At 29.7% G+C, this 21921-nt stretch overlaps 1 protein-coding gene across 1 annotated transcript in view; it reads right to left on the reverse strand.

The window, feature by feature from the left end:
- The window catches only part of LOC111684048 (GATA-binding factor A), a 59993-nt gene extending 39447 nt beyond the window's left edge, over window positions 1-20546 (reverse strand). Inside the window, exon 1 of the mRNA XM_046949043.1 lies at window positions 20018-20546. The gene's annotated coding sequence lies outside the window, so the exon portion shown is untranslated. The remainder of the gene's footprint in view (window positions 1-20017) is intronic.
- Window positions 20547-21921: the final 1375 nt, after the last annotated feature.

The following is a 21921-nucleotide window of genomic DNA, read 5'->3' on the forward strand; positions in this document are numbered from 1 at the left end:
AATTATCGCTTATAAAAAGGAAGTGCTTTAGTTTTTAGATAAAGAATAATTTTTTTATAGAAATTTTTATTTAATTTTTATTTAACATTTGTATTTTTATCAGCACTGAATGTGTTAATCACATTTATTAATAATTATGTTATATTTATTTGTAGGAAAAGTTCAAGATTTACAATTAATAACAATTAAAATGATCAAGATCAAAAGTAATTTAAGAGCGAAAGTTTTTAAAAGTGAAGAGACAATTACATTATTAGAATTCTCTTAAGAGGAAAAAAATTTATTATTACTTCTTGAGAATGACTTCTGAAGTCATTCTCATTCTGTAGTGAATTTAGAATCAAATAAAACGGACATACCTGCTATGACAAGCCTGTATTAAAGTCATCACTTCTTCAGTTCTTTTTGCTGATAGAGCACGAATATCTTTTTCAGAAATAAAATTTGACACAAGCTTAGGATTTTCTCTTAATAAAGATAATAATTTCTTTATATTTTAATATTATATATCACTAACTTAAGATTTTCTCTATACAGAATAAACATTTATCGTTAAACCGATATGTTTTATTAAAAGAAATAGTCCATTGCTAGCTCAAGATATTCTCTATAAAGGGAAATAATCCATGGTGAGATAAAGGTATTTTCTTTAAAGAGAAAGAATCCATGGCTAGCTCAAAATTTTCGGCTCAGAATCATTTTCTGAGTCGATTTAGCTATGTCCGTCTGTCCGTCCGTCCGTCCGTCCGTCTGTCTGTGTGTCCATGTAAACCTTGTGCGCGCGCTGCAGGTCGCAATTTTCAAGATAATTTGATGAAATTTGGTATATACTCTTCTTTTGGTTCAGGGACGAACGCTATTGAAAATGGTTGAAATCGGTTTATTATTTCTCCTAGCCCCCATATAACCGTACCCCCGAATCGAACCTTTAGGCTCACAATTACGTTAAATGTTTTATAATGTCAACAAAAATCAACAAAAATTAGTTTTATAGAACAATAAATGACAATACTAATTTTTATAGAAATCGGGCCTCATTTGACCCTAGACCCCATACAAACTTCCCTTCAGAAAATGACTTGAAGGTCAAAATTAACTTATAATTACTAATAAAATGATCAAAATCTACATAAATGAATTTGAAGTAGACGTAAATTCATTTACAAAAATTTATAAGGATAGGCCCATATTTACCCCTTCTCCACTATGAGCCCTCTTGTAGAAAATCTCTTTTTTTTCAACAATAAGTAAAAAATTTCACAATAAAACAAATTAAATGCTTTATTTAAAAAAATCCACAATTTTAACATACTGACTGGTGTAGGGTATCATATGGTCGGCAATGTCTGACTTTAAATTCACACTTGTTCTATAAATATAAAAATCCAATCTATCAATAGATTGATTAGTGGATTTCTTTATAAAGTTAAAGAATCTATCTCTAGCTCAAGATTCTCTCTATTAAGAGAAGAACAAACTCTGTTTTACATCAAGATCATCTCTGTAAAGAGAGAAATTTTCTCTTTAAAGTGATTGAATCCGCCGATATCTCAAGATTTTCTCTATAAAGAGAAATAGTCTAATGTTAACTAAAGATTTTTTCTATAAAGTAAAAAAATCAATTGTTGGATTAAGATTTTCTCTATAAACACAAAGAATCCATTGATAGATCAATACTTTTTCTATAAAGAGAAAGTATTCATCGCTTGCTCAAGATTTTTTCTACAAAGAGAAATATACTTTGCTAGCTGATCTCTATAATGATAAAGAAACCATTGATTAATTAAGACTTTCTCTATAAGGTAAAATCATCCACAAAGAATCCAGAGATGGAATGCATCGCTAACTCAAGATTGTCTCTAAACTGTGCCTATGGGTAGCTTTAGATTTTCTTTACAAAGTGAAAGAATCCATTGCTGGATCAAGATTTTGTCTAAACAGAGCAATTTTTTCTCTGCACCGAAAAATACTGTTAAACGGAGAAATAATCTATACATACCTCAAGCTTTTCTCTATACTATAATCTATAATATATAGTGAGAAGGAGTCTATCGCTTTTTTCTCTATATATAGAACGAATCCATATATTGCTCAAGATCCAATCCATATCGAAAAAAATGAATCGCCAGCTTTTCTCTAAAAAGAGAAAGACTTGTTCAAGGGATTCATCTCTGCATAAAAAATAATCTATAGCTAGATCACCACTTTTTCTGTACAGACTAGCTCAAACTTATTCTATCCTTTTTATGATTTTCGATTTGTTTTATTAATTTTATTTTAACTATTTCATAAACGTTAAAAAAGTAATATACAAAATGTTCAATTGAATTTGACTGCATGACCAATTGAATTTACGAGTTTCATTAGCATTAAACGTGTATTTTAATTTAACATTTATATGAATATATCTCTATATGCGGTGCACTGAGTCATAAAAATAATGTCATGTCATAAATTAAAGGCGCTTAAAAATCACACACATTTGTGATTTTATTATTATTCTTCAGCGTTTACTGTTTAACGTAGAACCTCATAAATCACCAAAAAAACGTAGGAAAACCAAAAACAAATTCTATTAAGTATTGTGTGTTTTTTGTTTGTATACCTGCCCCTCGTTTAGCTTAAAATAGAATGAAATTAAGCAGAGACAAATTCTCTATTATATATGTAAATAATATTTTTTTGCTAATCTTATTTTAACGGCTATAATAGCCGTGATACACGGTTGTAAGATCTTACAAAGTTGTCAGTAAAATGTTCAGAAACAGTTTAATAATCGTCTGAACTTATAATTTTTCTTTTGTAATGTTGTCAGAAAAGGCATTACCGAAAATATTGCAAGACTAAATTTGTAAGTTAACAGTATTAAAAGACATTTTCTGCGCATTTTACTGCCAACGTTGTAAGATCTAACAACCGCGTATACATAGCATTGGGTTAAATTTTATTACTAATCGACTCAACTGGCTGAGATATTCATTTTTTTGGCAACGATGGGATCATAAATGTACGTGACTAAAAGACGTCGTATTCCTAACTATGGATCTTAGGTATGGTCGACTGAAACTTAAAGGAATATGATGACTTTATCGAAGAGGTTACGAAAATAAGTATTCTAGACCTCTTTATCGTTGAACCAACTAACGGACAATGTTATCCTCCATCGAATCTCAGAATTCTTTTGAAGAGAGAGTGGTGCAAAAGTGGATATAGAGAGGACTGTGTCTTAGTTTGGGTCGATGCGCATAGTGACTACATAGGCATCTAACTAACTAACTAGCTAGCTAGCTAGCTATCTATCTATCTATCTATCTATCTATCTATCTATCTATCTATCTATCTATCTATCTATCTATCTATCTATCTATCTATCTATCTATCTATCTATCTATCTATCTATCTATCTATCTATCTATCTATCTATCTATCTATCTATCTATCTATCTATCTATCTATCTATCTATCTATCTATCTATCTATCTATCTATCTATCTATCTATCTATCTATCTATCTATCTATCTATCTATCTATCTATCTATCTATCTATCTATCTATCTATCTATCTATCTATCTATCTATCTATCTATCTATCTATCTATCTATCTATCTATCTATCTATCTATCTATCTATCTATCTATCTATCTATCTATCTATCTATCTATCTAACTAACTAACTAACTAACTAACTAACTAACTAACTAACTAACTAACTAACTAAATTACTAACTTGCTTACTAATTAACGAAATTACTAACTAAGCAAATTACTAACTAACTAACTTACTAAATAACAAATTAATTAATTAACTAACTAACTAACTAACTAAATAACTAACTAACTAACTAACTAACTAACTAACTAACTAACTAACTAACTAACTAACTAACTAACTAACTAACTAGCTATATAACTAACTAAATTACTAACTTACTTACTAAGCAAATTACTAACTAACTAACTAACTAACTAACTAACTAGCTAACTAACTAAATAACTAACTAACTAACTAACTAACTAACTAGCTATATAACTAACTAAATTACTAACTTACTTACTAAGCAAATTACTAACTAACTAACTAACTGACTAACTTACTAAATAACTAACTAATTAACTAACTAACTAACTAACTAACTAATCAACTAAATACATAGCTAACTAATAAACTAACTACTTAACTAACTAAATAACTAACTAACTAACTAACTAACTAACTAACTAACTAACTAACTAACTAACTAAATAACTTTCTAACTAACTAATTAAATAACTAACTATCTAACTAATTAACTAGCTAACTAATTAACTAACTAACTAACTTTCTAACTAACTAACTAACTAACTAACTAACTAACCAACTAATTAACTAACTAACTAATAGATCTTTAAATATGACCTCCTTCTATGAAAATCGCGAAACATTGTACATTGGAAACTGAGTACTAGCCTTGGCCACCTTTTTCATGAGTAACGTCGCATGAGGATAAGGTCGGCGAACAGGATACGGTTAGCAAATACACAATATCAAACATTGGTTAGCTATTAGGGTGTAGACATAATGGCCTACCGGAATTGGGTCTAAAATTTCACATCTGATGTGAAGTGATCTTGATAAAACACAGTCTAATTTACTCAACTTGGCACATTAGAGCGCACTCGAGTCGCGAAACTCTTTCTCAAACTTTTAGTTGTATATGGTACCAATAATGTACAATTTTCCCCAAAATTATTTATATATGACTAACAACAACTCAAACTACTAACTTTTTTCATTTCTTATGAATAATTAAAATTTTTTTGTGTAAATTTTACGGTGACACGCAGAGTTTTTGATAACTACATTTTTTTAGGGTTTTGTTGATAAAGACTCGCTAAATTTCCTAAGATTTTGTGTAATAATTCTCAAAATTTTATTTTTCTTCTTCACACATATTACCTTAATAGCATATTTCGCTCCCTCTCTCTGTCTCTTCCTAGCAATTTCAACATTAGTGAATATGTTTTCGTTGTACACAGAATATTTTATGACTTTTAAACGTACTATTTAAGGTAATTACTTAAAATTTATGGTCTTGTGCCTGTCAAACAAATTTTGACTTATTGGACAGTTAGGGTAACAAGTGCCTGCACGAGCTAAACTAGGAAAGACAGAGATGGAGATAGCTATAGATAGAGATTGTTAGCTAAAAAAGGTGTCATGTTGAGCTATTGTATAGAAGGTCATTTGTTAGATGACCGTCTGGCCTAGACAATGCATAACAATTGCGCCATTGTCTTGACCATTGTTGAATGGAGGCGCCAGTATTTAATTGCCAAAAAAAAAGAAAAGAAAATTCCTTTGAAACACAAAATTGTGTTCCTGTTGAAGAGGAAGGTTAAGTATTTGTTGTTAGTTTAATATTTCCTTGTTAGTTGCACTAATACTGTGTAGAGTACTCTTATTATGGTTTCTGAAATATTTAAGAAACAATTTTCAATTCTAAGGTCATTTGTCATTAAATTTTTTACTAGAGTTTCTTAAAGAAACTCACTAAAAAGAAAGAGTGAAAGTGCAAAGGGTTTTTCTGAGTCCTTATTAAATAATTTTAAGAATGTGTAAGTTTAAGTAGAAATGTTAAAAAAGGGTTAATATTATTTAGTTGCTGTTGTTGTTTGCTGCAGGCAGTACCTGTTTTGAAAACATTTCTGTTGAGGTGTTTCTAAATTACTTGACATGCAAGGATATTTTAAGGATAATTAAGTACTTTTTAGCTGCTGTTGTGACAGTACAAATAAAGTAATTAATTTTGAAAATAAAATTTGATCTTGTGAAAGATCTCTTAACACGCAAGGTTTATTTATATTTGGCAATTGAAAAAATATAATAGTAATTGTGATCAGTGTAATGTCGGGTCAAGGATATAAGATCAGTTTAATGAGCTAATCATTATTAATGTGTATTTTTTTTAATATTTTGTAATACTAGAAATAGTGATTGAAATATTTTTAAAATAGTCGACTTTTCATAAATTACAAAAATAGTTTTTAAATTGTTTTATGACAAACGATCAGTCTATCCGTCTATTTGTAAAGCACCAAACGGAAGGAATTGGTGTAACGAAAGTTTCTGTATGTTGCAATTTTAAACTTAATCTAACTTCCGATATATTCCCGGTATATGTTCGTCCATCTTTCTTTTTCTATACAAAAATGTAAGAACCAAACAGAGGTAGCCAACAAATCTTTTCTTTTTGAAAATTTTCTTTATATTCAAGATTTTCTCTGCTAATAACTTTGTTTTGGGTTTTAAAAGTTCTAGAATTTTAACTAATTACAGGAGAAAAGTAATGCCATGTGTACTAAAATGTGTATCAAAACATATATAAGATATGAGCCGACACTAACAGCCAAACGGCTCATAACTTTAGGCACACGGGCCAAAAGCGGTTATATGACAAATCTATAAAAGTTCTATTATTTTGAACTGATTACAGAAAAAGGTAATGTCATGTGTACTTCATCGACTAAGGTTCTGGAAATATTGCTTATTAGTCCACCTATTGAAACATATATAAGATTTTAGGCGGCACTAAAAGCCATAACTTTAGACGCTCTGAACAAAGGCGGTTTTATGACAATTTATCGGTAAATATTAGACACATTGGAAAACTATACATAATCATCGGACATATCCGATCACATATCAGACTTTTAAACATCAGAAACTTTCAAACACAGATTCCATATAGAATGTCTTGGTCAAACTAAACATTTAAGTAAATACCTGTAGTAATTCGTTGCCACACGATCGGCTCTAAATTACGGGACAAAGTGGACCTGGAATTCTTTATAGAATACAGAGAAACATAAATATACTACTGTTTACTGATCACCACACTAGCTTGTAAGAACAAGTCTGAGCAATAATGAAATTTATAAACAAATATGTCGCCGACAGATCTTAACATATTTACCCACAACCAGAACGCAAGTGGGGCGATATCAGGCGATAAAGTTAAATCTAAGATCGTATTAGAATGTATGAAAACTCTTTCAAATGAAAGGTTTACGTAATATGTATACCAGGTCAGGCGAAGTCGGCAACAAAATGGCTTATCGGTGTAAGCCACCTAAGTGTTCCTTCCTTTCTTTGAGGAACAGAGGTCCTTTTCAAAAAAAATATACTTATTATTCCAGTATTTAGTACACTTTGTACGCTTTGTTCGTGAGGTAATTCTGGTCCAGGCATTTCTAATGTAATTTTATACCTTCATGTCAGTTAAATCATTTTTGCATTAGTGCACACGATTTTAAAGTAATAAATATGAAAACATTGTTAAGCAATACCAACTGTTATAGGAAATGCCTTTCTCTCTTTATGACTCTTACTTTTTATTATGATTATATGCCAATATACAAATGTCTATTTATTTATGTATGTAATTTCGTGAAATTAATTACAAAACCTTGGTCATGAATAATTTTAACTAAAAAAATTTAAGTTTATGCCAAACCATTCTAATTCGTGCCAGCGCAACATTGTTCTTAATACCAATAAAATGTTAACCCATCTTGAACGTGTGATTTCACAAACTTTAAATGTCAAACATTCCTATTCAACAATATGTATTTCCAATTTTAATTCATTACATTGTAATGCGAAATACGAATTTATATACAGATACACCCGTGGTACAAAAATATGGACAAAATATTCAAAAACAACAACGTACAGTGGTATAGGACAAAAAAAAGAGGGAAATAATTCGGTAACTTCTAAACGGTTAATCCGATTTTAATGAAATTTGGTATGCACAAAGAGGAGGTGTTGCTAAGTTATAGGCCGACCAGGGGCCCGGAGGGGGTCCTCAAGCTAGGACACCTCGGCTATGTTAAATTTTTAAAACGATCCTATTTCTTCATTTGATTTAAAAAAAATTCATATATAGAATCTTCTCATCGAGCACTATGAAAAATATAATAGCAGTAAATTATCTCTTATAGCCTAGGAGATATTCGCATTTGAAAATTAAAATTTTTTAAATTTTTACCGTCCTTACTTTAGTTTTTTGATAATAGCGGGTCCAAATATTCCCTTTTTCTTTTATTCGCTTAACAACAAGTTTATATATCAAGCAGTGAAATAATAATGTATAAATCTTGACTGAGTCAAAAGTTATAGGCATTTTAATTTAAAAAATTAAAAAAGGCGATCTTTTTGCCATTTTTTTTTTTTGGGGAAAAAAGTATCTTTTTCTTTTTAAGTTATCTAAAAAGTTTCTAAGAAGATGTATTTAGAATTTATACTTTTTGGAAAGCTGAATATACATTAAATACGATAAATGAAACAAAACCTAAAAATTTTTGATACCGAGGGGACCAGGTCCATCCAAAAAACCCTATTTTTATGGAAAATTCAATTTTGAGCAAAAATTCTCAAATCGCATAGTCGATATCAAATTATAGTGACCTGTTTTATATGACCCAATATGTTCTTAATCATTTTGTAACGGGTTTCGATAACCCCGCCCTGGTATGGATATAATAGGCAAAAAACCAAAAAATCTCATTTTTGTGATTTTTTAAAACTTTTTTTTTGGGAATTCCGGGATTTCTAATAAGAAAATTCGAAATTTTTATTTAATTTTGGATTTTGAGTAAAAAAATCTACCTAACAATAAAATTTCATTAAAAAATATTTATAAATAAAATTTTTATTGCAATTTGAAAAATTTGTATCTTCGCAAAAACTGAATAACAAATATTTTTTATCTTTTTTTTAAAAAAGTATTTTTTAATTTTCAAAAATTATATACAGTTTTGAAAAATAGACAAAATTACCTTTCCATTGATATATATCATGCCTACCTAATGTTTTTTAAGTGACAAATTAATTATTATTATTAATTATTATATTTCCCACTTTTTTTGTCCTATACCACTGTGCAACGGAAAACCAATGATATAAGCTCATTCGAAGATGACCTTTTGGCCTCTAGCCTTAAGAGATGTTAATTAGTGTGAGCGATTGTCACAGCAAACACTTGACAAAAATAAAACAACTTCCCAATTTAATGTCAAGTCTGGCGGCGAATTGGGAAAAAACGACAATTCGCCGCCAGAATATCAGAATGACATTCTTTACTAGAGACTAAATTTATTCAAAAATTGGAGATCAAGAACATATGGGCACGCTAAGATTTTAAGCCTACTATCTAACAGAGTTTTCAAAGTCAGAATTCCGTCTAGAAGTTAAAATATTTGCGATAACGTCAGCCTGTAAATAAACTATTCTACTAGTTTATTAGTTAGACAAAGCAAGAAGGATCAGTCAAGGCTGGGTCGCCTTTCTTGATTGGTTCCTGCTCATGGGGATTATTATGGAAACGAACAGGCAGATGAAATTGCCAGAATGAGATCGGCTCTTGATATGCCCAGCCCTGTTTTAGAAGCAACTCCGTTAGACTTTATCAAGAGCAGTATTCTCATATGTAAAGCGGTCAAGATTTGGTTGCCTAATCTTGCTAAGACATGATAACGGAAGAAACCGTTTTCTATCTTCCCTGTGTATACCCTAATTTAACAGTAAAGAGTTTGTCTAACAGATACATTATATCCCAACTTGGTGAGACATCTTGAGATTTCCCTCGTCCTCAGACTAGACTAGGTCAAAACGGAGTCTCTTCGACATAACTTGACTGTTCGTGTGCTGTGTACAACCTCGGTAAGCAACCAGCTAAAACGAAGTTATTAAGTTATATTCAAAGGAAACGTTATAACAAAAGGCTTTCCCACTTTCGTAAAATTAAAAAACCGGTTTGAGATAATAATATTTCGTATTATACATGAAAAATTCGTAAATATTACAAAAAAAAGTAGTTGATACCGTTATGGTAACAGTATTGTACTGTCGTGCATGAGTGGAAACTGTCGTGCATGAGTGTTCGAAACATGCAAAAGACACTGGTGATTGCTAATTACTAACTATCTTACTAACTAACTAACTAACTAACTAACTAACTAACTAACTAACTGACTAACTAACTAACTAACTAACTAACTAACTAACTAACTAACTAACTCGCCACCTAACTAACTAACTACCTAACTAATTAACTTACTTACTAACTGACTAACTAAGTAACTAACTTATTAACTAACTAACTAACTAACTAACTAACTGACTAACTAACTAACTAACTAACTAACTAACTAACTAACTTACTAACTAACTAACTCACCACCTAACTAACTAACTCACCAGCTAACTAACTAACTTACGTACGTACTAACTAACTTACTTACGTACTAACTAACTTACTTACTAACTAACTCGTCACCTAACTAACTAACTAACTAACTAATTAACTAACTAACTAACTACCTAACTAACTAACTAACTAACTAAATAACTAAATAAGTAACTAACTAACTAACTAACTAACTAACAAACTAACTTACTAAATAACTAACTAAGTAACTAACTATATAAATAAAGAACTCTTAATCCACTACTATGGGTTAATATCTCATTTCTGAAATATTTTTTGTTTTCATTTTTTAATTACTTTGATATATGACATAAAACAAAGTATGTGTCTTAAGTCTTACGTTTTATGAAATTCAATTAAATCCGATTTGCTTACAATTTTCATGTCTTAAAACTATTTTGTTTTTATAATTAAATTGTATTAAAATGTTGCCTTCAAAACAATATCACAGTGCTTCGTTTAATTTAATGGAGCACTTTTTATAGTTTTAAAACCCCACCAAAAAATAATACAACTAAATAAAACATTTAGAAGAAAAAAATCCACAAAAAAATTACAAGAAAGAATGAACAATTTTGCACATTAGTGCAAAAACTAATGTTAATGTTTTTTAACGCTTTAATTGTCTGTACAGCATTCAGTAGTTGTTCTTTTTGTTAAAACTATTTTTTTTGTTTATTTTGCTATTTGGAGTGGTAATATGCTGAAGGTGTAAGCGTATTGTAGTTTATGATTTATTAGCAATTATAATATTTAAGAAAATAACTAACTGAATAAAACACATTTATCATGGCATTATTTATGAGACTACAATGTTCATATTGAGTGGAAAGAGAAAAAATAAGTTAAATGAAAAATAAATATGAATAAATTAGTATCGACACGCATACAAAAACACTAGGCACGCAAAATATAAGTGTAGCAAAAAAAAAAAAAAAAAACAGAATTTATTTGAAATAAAAAAAAAATAAAAGAATTAAAACTGTAAGTGCTAGAATTTATGCGAAGTCGTTTGTTAAGTTATGCATTCAAATATTTAAGTATTAAAATAAAAATGCATTTTTTTAAGTTACATTTTCATAAATTTTATAAACCATATAAATTAGAGAGAAAAAAATATAATAATTTTTTTAAATTGTTGTTGGTTTTTTTACGTTATCTTGATTTATTTTGTTGTATAATATGCAAATTAGTTTTTTAACTTATAAGCTTTATAATTATTGTTTTTTTCTTTTATTTGAAATATAATAAAATGTAATTTTTAATAGACCATAAAATTGTCGGATACATCTTGTTTTCTTGATATATATTTTTTCTTATAAAATTGCTATCTATTAGATTTGTTTATTTAATAATGTTTGCTTTTTAAACATTTTCTCATTCTTCAATTTGATCTTTGTCTTCAAGATCAACAATATCTTCTTTAAATTAATTTTCTCACTAATAAAATGTTAATTTTAGTTTGGGATTTTCTGTCTTATTTTACACAAAATTAACATAAATTGACATCATTTATGATTAGACAAACATGCAAAAAACAACGAAATTAACATAAACGTATGACAGTTGAGTTTTTATTTTTATAATTAATTCAATTTAAATATGTTGGTTTGGTTAAGTTTTTGTTGTTGTAAAAAATTAGTGCTTGTGAAAAAATATTAATTTGTGGCAATTTTTTTTTTTTTTTTGTTAAACGAATCGAAAAAGGAAAGTGTCACAAAATGTTGTGCTGTTTATAAAATTAGTGCAAAATATAAATTTAATGGGGAAGTTAGTATTTGTGTTTATGCAGATCTTTAAAATATTAACAAGTATGAATATACGGTTCGGCATGGTGGGTAAATATCCCTTTTTCCTCTTTCGGGATCCGCGTCAGTAATACAGACTCCCTGTATGGAAGAAGGGTATATTTGTCTCTTTATACTCTACACCACTATAGTGGGTAGGGTATTATACGTTTGTGCTGATGTTTATAACGTACAAAAATATTGGTCCCACACCCACCTTAAAGTATACCGATCGATCCGTCAGTCTGTCCGGCTGGTTGTCCATGTAAACCTTGTGTTGTCCATGTAAACCTTGTTTGAAGAAATTTGGACCATACGTGTTTTTCGGTCCAACGGAAAAGGCTTTTGAATTCATAATTATGTTAATACTGTAGTAAATCGGCAAAACTTAGTTCTATATACGTGTTAATAATACAACAAATTTTCTTAATTATAAGACTTTATTTGATTCTAGCCCCCAGACAAAGTCTCCTTCATAAAATGACTTGAAGGTCAATAATTAACTTATAAGCACTAGTATCACGATGAAATCCAACATACATAACTCTAGTGTAAACGAAAAGCCATGAACCAAAATTTATAAAGATAGGCCCATATTTAGCCTTGCCTCTATATAACCCTTCTTTTAGAATAACAATTTTTTTTAACAAATTTGCTTTATTATTAAAAATAATTCACATTTTAACATAAAAATTGGTTACAGTCTACTGCTTGGCTTAATCCTTGCATAGATTGGCAGAGGTCAGACCAGAGCACCGCATAATCTGGTACTATGGATGGCCAGTTGCCCGCAGGACTATGTCCTGGCTGGTCAGTTGGTTGAGGTTCCTTCGGGATCTGTGGTTTAAGTTTAAGTTCGGTGCTGTTGCCGAGAACAACAGATACCCCGCAGACGAGTGACTGTGGGACTAAGCGTTGGAAATGAGTTGGTATTAATTGTATATGCTACGGGATGAATGTGAGGTTCGGCAAGCACCACCCACCCTTCTACTTAATGAATGTGTCGTATGTTTTTCTCTTATGAATGTGTCGTATAAATGAGATGTGTGCTGGGTTGAATGATGATGGATGAACAGTATCATATACATTTGATACCATTGTATTTCCCTTGCTTGTCTAGATACGTTCAAGATTTACTCTGTACATATCAGAATTACCACAGTGTGTCCCTGTGAGTATGAACAATGTCTACAGCTTATTGATGATCGTACTTCGGTGTACCGGTTACGTCTCTAGGTGCTGTTGCCGAATCAACAGAGGCCATCCAATGGTCCAAAGATTATATAGCTCGAGTACTCCAGCAAAAAAACTTGTGCATGGACCGGTCAAAACCAATGGATAAAAAATTGCCACCGGCGTTCTTCATTGAAGAACAAAGGGGCGATGGTAAACCGTTCTCAAGTCTACCCAGTGGTTGGAAAAGACCACCGTGGGATAAGGCCGTCAAGGCAGGTGCTCACGTTAAACTTTCGACATACTGAATGGTGTAGGGTAACATATGGTCTATTTTAGGTTGATAGGACGATGTATATTAGATCAAATAAGAAGAATTACATCTAGGTCACTATTTCATTTCCATTCAGTTTCCTTCACTTAATTCCTACGAAATTTCCAACCAATATTCGTAAGGAATGTTAATTCCGGAATAATATCACTCTTAAGTTACTTTGGTTTAATTTCAATGAATGCCTGACAGTGACAGAGAAGTGCCTTAGAGTTTCATTGTACTCTCCTTATGCTCTACATTCGTCTAAATCCGCACTCCCAATTTTGTATACCTATGCCCGTAATTCTATGTGTCCAGCCTACTTAGAATATGTACTAACATAACTAATTTTAAAAAGATTCCTTGTCATACTTTCATCGGGGTCACCCCATAGGATGTGTGTAGTTCTAACCACCGTTTTTTTTATTCCAAAAGGTCTTATGGGATTCGTTCACCCATATTTTCTATTCAGCTTCAGTTAATAGAAAATAATAAAGCATTAAAGTTTCTGTGCCGCATATTTGCATTTTCTTAATTTTAACTACCGATATCGTAAAATAACGACAAATATCGGTTGTATTAACGAATTTTTAATAACTTTAACTTTTTAAAGAATTTAGAATATTTCAACGATACAAGTATATTAAAGATAACTATAAGTACGTGAAATAATGAACCGATCTGGGACAATAGAAGATCATGTGTCAAATTTAATTGAATTATTTTCAAAGCTGTGTCCTATAGTTTGAATAAAATGTTTCAGTTGTATGGGGCCAAAGTGAAATAAAAGACCGATCTTAGCCATTTCCAATGGTTTTGTCTTTGAGACAATAGTGTGATCTTAAATTGAATTATCTTAAAAATTGCAACCTGTAGTGCGATTAAAAGACCTAATCGGAGGTTCATGTACATATAGGAGAATATTAGACCGATCTTAACTATTTTCAATGGGAACTATTGAATTATCAGTAAAAGCCGTGATACACGGTTGTCAGACCTTACAACGTTGTCAGTAAAATTTTCAGAAAATATCTAAAAATCTTCTAAACTTATAATTCTTCTTTTGCAACGTTGCCAGAAACAGCATTAGTGACAATATTGCAAAATAATTTTTTTTTTTAGTTTTCTGCACATTTTAGTGCCAACGTTATAGGATCTAACAACCGTGATTACATAACATTAATTACAAACTGTAGTTTGATTACAAGGTTTACATGGATAGAAACACGTTTTCCATTTTTCATCAAAAATGATCGATATACATCAAATTAAAGTATGTGTTAAAGTCAAATCCATAAAAAGTACAGCGGTTTAGTTTTGTGCGTGAAAGGGTTAATGTTGGATCAATATTATTATGCGTTACAAACATCAGGACAAACCTTATATGTATATCCTCCCCCATAAAGTGCTGCAGGATATGTATTATAACTATTCAATAGGAAAACAAATGTCAGAATGAACAACTTATAAATTATACCTTTGTAAAACCCTATTTTAAAGTGTTTTCCTCTTACGTATCTACATGAGACACTTCATAACTATTTGAATATGTTCCCAGCAACAACTTTTATTAATTTACTATATTTTTCCTACACAATAGAATATTAAGTCTTTGTTTTAATGTGGTGATATAATCAGAGGCAAGTACTTACCACAATCACTTACAAAGTAATTGGAAAATCAGTGAATGTAAAACGTATGAAAAAACGTATACAACTTTTTTTATCTTCACGAAGAAATTAACTAATGAATATGTAAGTATTTATATAACACATTATTAAGAAGGTGTAACTACATCTGTGTAATCAGGACAATATATACAAAATAAAAAAGTACTTCCAAAGAAGCGAAAAAGAAGTAGAATTTACTTAATGGATGTACTGAAAAAGACCTAAAGAAGTAATGATTTTAGCATAGGTTTGCTATTGGAAGGATGTTCTTTTTAATTGATTTCAATTTCACTTCATCTGAAGTCATTCTCTGGAAGTAATATTATATTCTTTTTTTGGAAGTTATTAGGCCCAGCAAAAAAAGAACTTCCAAAGATGCGAATAGGAAGTAGAATTTATTCCATGGAAGTTCTGAAAAATACCCGAAGAAGTGATGATTTCATCATAGTCTTGTCATTAGAAGTATGTTCTTTTTATTTGATTCCAAATTCACTACATCTCAAGTCATTCTCTAGAAGTAATTTTATGCTTTCTTTTAAAGTTATTTGGAGGAGAAATTGTTGTATAGAATACAACTAATTTGACTTAAATAATATTAACATAAATAAATAAATTACACTCATTTATCATTTTAATTCTAAAATAAACTTTGTGTAACATAAAAAACGTCTTAAAGAAAATTGGATTCTTTTCGCTTCTTTGGAAGTCAATAAACATCACTTCCACAGAAGGTAAACAAATTCTCTTAGTACTACTTTTGAAGTGATGATAAATGTTATTCTTTTGAAAGTCAATAGGTAAATGTTTACAATTGCAAGTCATTACCAAGTTTTTGCTGGGTTTATGTGTAGATACTTAAAAAATCTCATTTTGCAATTAATTTAAAAAATATATTAAAAATTTTATAGATTTTGAATGACATTAACCGTTGTCAGGAATTATTCTTTTATTGATTATTATTAAATTATTAAATCATAAATTCATATTCGAATGATTTGAGTTTGTATATATTTTATTTTTTCGAAATAAAATGCTACTTGTTGTTTGTTTTTTCATGCGGACATTTGCGAACATGTTTTTATATTGTACACCGTTTATAATGACAATAATTTGTAATTTTATAAACAAATGACATAATTATATTTGCAAATTATATTACAGTTCTCACCTCCAAAATAGGAAAAGGAAACATAAGCTAAGCGTTAAAAACTGTTGAAAATACATAATACTTAGTACGTGTGTAGATAAATTGTTCATATATATGAGTGGCTTTGTGCCCTACATTTCAATAGCAATTAGAATAGTAACCAGATACCACAGTTTAGATTACATAGGGATAATAAAGTAATCAATTATTGCACAACCGTTTTCTGAATTGTAATTAATTACCAATTGTAGGGCATTATTATTCAATATTTTTCAATACAAGATTTTGTAAAATTACTTCAAATGTTACCAATAGAACGATGTAGCCAATATACCATCTAAGTGGTTGTATTGGTTATAAAACTAAATATGACCGCAATAAAAATTGCAAAACATTTTAAATCAATTTAAAATCTATTAACAAGATTGCAAATTGCTGTTATAAGCAACGAAATAGCTTGCGGACATTTAATACTAAATAATAATAATAATAATAATTTTCAGCTACTGAATGCTTTTTTTATATTAATAGAGATGAGTTTTTTTTAATTGCTTAATTAGAAAATGGATGCCATAGCAAAATTAAAATTTAATTTCTTGGTCTACAGGTGCGAATACATATTTATTTTTTGTTTGAAATTAACAATAATTATTATGATAAATGTAAATAAATTATGACTAATGTTAATGGAAATAGCATTATTTAATTGATTAAAAATATAGATTATTCTAAAATCGTTTGTTATATCCCAAACCACTAAAGTTTGAGCTTATACATAATATAATATCGATCGACTCAGAAACACTTTTTTGAGCCAATTAAGCCATGTCCGTTTGTCTGTCTGGATTACCTCCTTGTAACCTTAGAGAAATATTAATGATGGTGTTATTACAATTTCACGAGAAAATAGGTGGTACTCTAGTCAGTATAAGTGGTGTTTCCTGGGAATGATTTTTTTTCATGAGGTCAAACCAGAACGCCAGAAAATCTCATACTACGGGATCCAAGTAGAGGCTGTATTTAAATACCGAAATGTTGGTTTAAGAACTGATATATCTTAACTGGAATAGCGAGAAACTTATGCTAAATTACTAAAACGGTTGAGAATCTTACACTTCGCTCCAGAAGCCAGGAAACTCACACAAAAATCCACATCTATTTGTTACATCCTTCAGCACCATAATGAAGAGGGTATAATGCATTTGCTCTTATATTTGTAACACACAAAATTAATAATACTACATACATCAGTATCACTTTCCAAATCCTTGTTTGAAAGTTATAGGTCACAATTTTCAAGATATGTTGATGAAATTTTTTGAGACAAGGGCGAAGCATATTGAAAATGGTTGAAATCATAAATTAGCTCCCATAGAAGCGCACCATTCTATTTGCTCTTTTTCTAGTCTACGAACCATAGTTCCATAGTTTTAGTCTATAGCCTAGTCTATAGTCTAGTTTATAGTCCAATCTATAGTATATAGTCTAGTCTGTAGTCTATAATATAGTCTAGTCTATAGCTTAGTCTATTGTATAGCCTAGCCTGTAGTGTAATCTAGTCTATAGTATAGTTTAGTCTATTGTATAGTCTAGTCTGTAGTCTAATCTATAACCTAGTCTATAGTCTAATCTATAGCCTAGTCCATAGTCAAATCTAAAGTCTATGCTATAGTCTAGTCTATAGTCTAGTCTATAGTCTAGTCTATAGTCTAGTCTATAGTCTAGTCTATAGTCCAGTCTATAGTCTAGTCTATAGTCTAGAGTCTAGTCTATAGTCTATTCTATAGTCTAGTCTATAGTCTAGTCTATAGTCTAGTCTATAGTCTAGTCTATAGTCTAGTCTATAGTCTAGTCTATAGTCTAGTCTATAGTCTAGTCTATAGTCTAGTCTATAGTCTAGTCTATAGTCTAGTCTATAGTCTAGTCTATAGTCTAGTCTATAGTCTAGTCTATAGTCTAGTCTATAGTCTAGTCTATAGTCTAGTCTATAGTCTAGTCTATAGTCTAGTCTATAGTCTAGTCTATAGTCTAGTCTATAGTCTAGTCTATAGTCTAGTCTATAGTCTAGTCTATAGTCTAGTCTATAGTCTAGTCTATAGTCTAGTCTATAGTCTAGTCAATAGTCTAGTCTATAGTCTAGTCTATAGTCTAGTCTATAGTCTAGTCTATAGTCTAGTCTATAGTCTAGTCTATAGTCTAGTCTATAGTCTAGTCTATAGTCTAGTCTATAATCTAGTCTATAGTCTAGTCCATAGTCTAGTCTATAATCTAGTCTATAGTCTAGTCTATAGTCTAGTCTATAGTCTAGTCTATAGTCTAGTCTATAGTCTAGTCTATAGTCTAGTCTATAGTCTAGTCTATAGTCTAGTCTATAGTCTAGTCTATAGTCTAGTCTATAATCTAGTCTATAGTCTAGTCCATAGTCTAGTCTATAATCTAGTCTATAGTCTAGTCTATAGTCTAGTCTATAGTCTAGTCTGTAGTCTAGTCTATAGTCTAGTCTATAGTCTAGTCTATAGTCTAGTCTATAGTCTAGTCTATAGTCTAGTCTATAGTCCAGTCTATAGTCTAGTCTATAGCCTAGTCTATAGCCTAGTCTATAGCCTAGTCTATAGTCTAGTCTATAGTCTAGTCTATAGTCTAGTCTATAGTCTAGTCTATAGTCTAGTCTATAGTCTAGTCTATAGTCTAGTCTATAGTCTAGTCTATAGTCTAGTCTATAGTCTAGTCTATAGTCTAGTCTATAGTCTAGTCTATAGTCTAGTCTATAGTCTAGTCTATAGTCTAGTCAATAGTCTAGTCTATAGTCTAGTCTATAGTCTAGTCTATAGTCTAGTCTATAGTCTAGTCTATAGTCTAGTCTATAGTCTAGTCTATAGTCTAGTCTATAGTCTAGTCTATAGTCTAGTCTATAGTCTAGTCTATAGTCTAGTCTATAGTCTAGTCTATAGTCTAGTCTAAAGTCTAGTCTATAATCTAGTCTATAGTCTAGTCCATAGTCTAGTCTATAATCTAGTCTATAGTCTAGTCTATAGTCTAGTCTATAGTCTAGTCTTTAGTGTAGTCTATAGTCTAGTCTTTAGTGTAGTCTATAGTCTAGTCTATAGTCTAGTCTATAGTCTAGTCTATAGTCTGGTCTATAGTGTAGTCTATGGACTAGTCAACAGTCTAGCCTAAAGTCCAATCTATAGTCTAGTCTACAGTCTATAGTCGAGTTAAAGTCCATCATATAGTCTAGTCTAGCGTATTTTTATAAAATACATTGAGTTTTTTATTGATAATTGTCGGTTTTTAGCGGTTTATTCTAAAATCCTAAATCAGACGGTTTCTAGCGGTTTTTGTAATATGGTTTAAAGGAAAATGGTAAAAAAATATTGGCAACACTGTTCAGAATGGAAAAATCTTTTAGTTTATTGAAGAAAATATTCAAATATCAACTGAAAAGGAGATCTTCTTTATAAGAAATCTTTGTTCTCTTAGGTAAAAATGTGAGAGTAGGAAATGAAACGAAATTAAGATAAATAATTTTGTACAAAACAAAAAAAAAAAAAACAATAACAGCACGACTAGGAAGGTTAAAACAATATTAAATATCTTCTAAACAGTTTATTGTTTAAAATAAACATTGACGTATTACTTTAAAGAAAAATATTTAAAAAATGTCTTTAAACTTACCCAATATTGAAGAATTCATAGAAATTTAAAGGCTTTCCGATTAATTAGTCTAGTATTGTTTGTTAAATTTAATTTTGTATGCAAATATTCTATTGGATAATTTCCTTAGCTTTAGTTGATTTATTAGAAGATATAGTGAGAAATATGACAAAATTTCCATTAAACAATTAATCACTTAATAATTTTATACAAATATTTTTTATTACGTTTACAAACACTTTTTATTTATTTATTTTTTTATATATAAATTATTGTTGAGTAGAAACAAAGCCACTGTTTGAATATAAATTTTATTTGAGAGATATATAACTAAGAAATCTGCATAACAAACAATTAAAATGATGTTTTACACAAATACTTTTATTGTATCTAGTAGCTGGAGATAATTAATCAAATGTTGTGATGATAAGAAAAAAACTGAACACACAAACACTTAAGTATATAGGGTGACCAATAATAAAAAAATAGTTTTGATTTTTTTGTATTTAAACATATTCTTGTTAAAGATTTCTTTTAAATATAAATATTTTTCGTATGATTAATGATATTGAAGTTTTTTTTTAACGTTTTAAATATGTTTTTTTAGATAAGGGGCGTTTTTTTGGAAATATTGTTTTTTAATTTTTAAGATTTAAATTCATATTTTCAGATTTTTTTTTATTAAATTTCTTTAAATTTTTATAATTTTTTTAAATTTTTTTCTATTAAACACTTATTAAAATTTATTATATTTAACGTCGGCTTTTTTCTTTTATTTAAGAAAATAAAAAACTTTATTTAATTTCCTTTGTAACCGACAATTGTTTAAAAATTTTTTAAATTACGCGCGTTTTCCGCGTTAATTATAATAACGACAAATATACACTAGTAGCGCGTTGGCGAATTTCATGGTACACAAGTCTTTAAGGAGAAAAAACAACAACAATAACAACATACAATATACATAATAAAACCGCAAACACGTTTCAGAAGATACACTCGAAACAAAGCAAAAAAAGACGAAAAACAACAATCAATTACATTTAAAGTGTTTTTGTTGTTGTGGTAAAAAAAATTAGGAAAAAAACTCAAATTCAAGATGGAGCTTTAATCACAAACTCGACTTTTTTGTAAAGTTTACTTCTAAGGAGTTTGAAAACCTCACAAACAAACATATACACTATTTCTTCTGCACACACACACGCATAAACACTTGGAAAAGTTTGTATTTCTCTTTGCCGACGCTAATGAAAATTCTTAAGCTTCCGGTTGGACAACAACAAGTCTGGCCAGTATTGTTTTATTAAAGTTTTAAATGCTTCTGTTCTGTTTCATTACGTACGAACAACAGAAAAGTAAACAAAAAAAAAACTAAAAACTTGTTTAACTACCTTTTTTAGTTGTTGTACATAAAATAAATAAAACAATAACAAAAACAACAACAATTAAACACCCCATACATATCTCCATATCTAAAGAGAGTTTTTTGCTATCAAAAGTGGGAGTTGCCTTTTGCTTTTGCACTTTTCTACAAAAAAACACTCTTGTCATTATAACAGAGATTATTATACTCTTTGTATTCATTATAATCTCTCATTAACATTTGTGTGTATGCGTGTGTGTGTATGCAAGTGGCTCCCCTTTTATTTCATAAGCTTGATTTTTTGTTTAGATATGTTTGTTTGTTGTTTTCTCCCATCTACTCGTACACAATATAAGAATATAATTCCTCGTTTAGTTGTGTGTATAAAACAAAAACACACTCATATCTCTGGGGACAGCCCACTTTAGTTAAAAAAGCGATAATATAGTTTTTGTTAATGAAGAAAACAAAAAAGAAATAATACATTTATATGGGGGTGTTTTGTTAGTATTAGTTCGATTTGTGATAATGTTTTTTTTTTTGTATAATTTTCCTAAGAGAG

The sequence above is a fragment of the Lucilia cuprina genome, chromosome 4, assembly GCF_022045245.1.
Source record: "Lucilia cuprina isolate Lc7/37 chromosome 4, ASM2204524v1, whole genome shotgun sequence".
NCBI classification, from domain to species: Eukaryota; Metazoa; Arthropoda; class Insecta; order Diptera; family Calliphoridae; genus Lucilia; species Lucilia cuprina.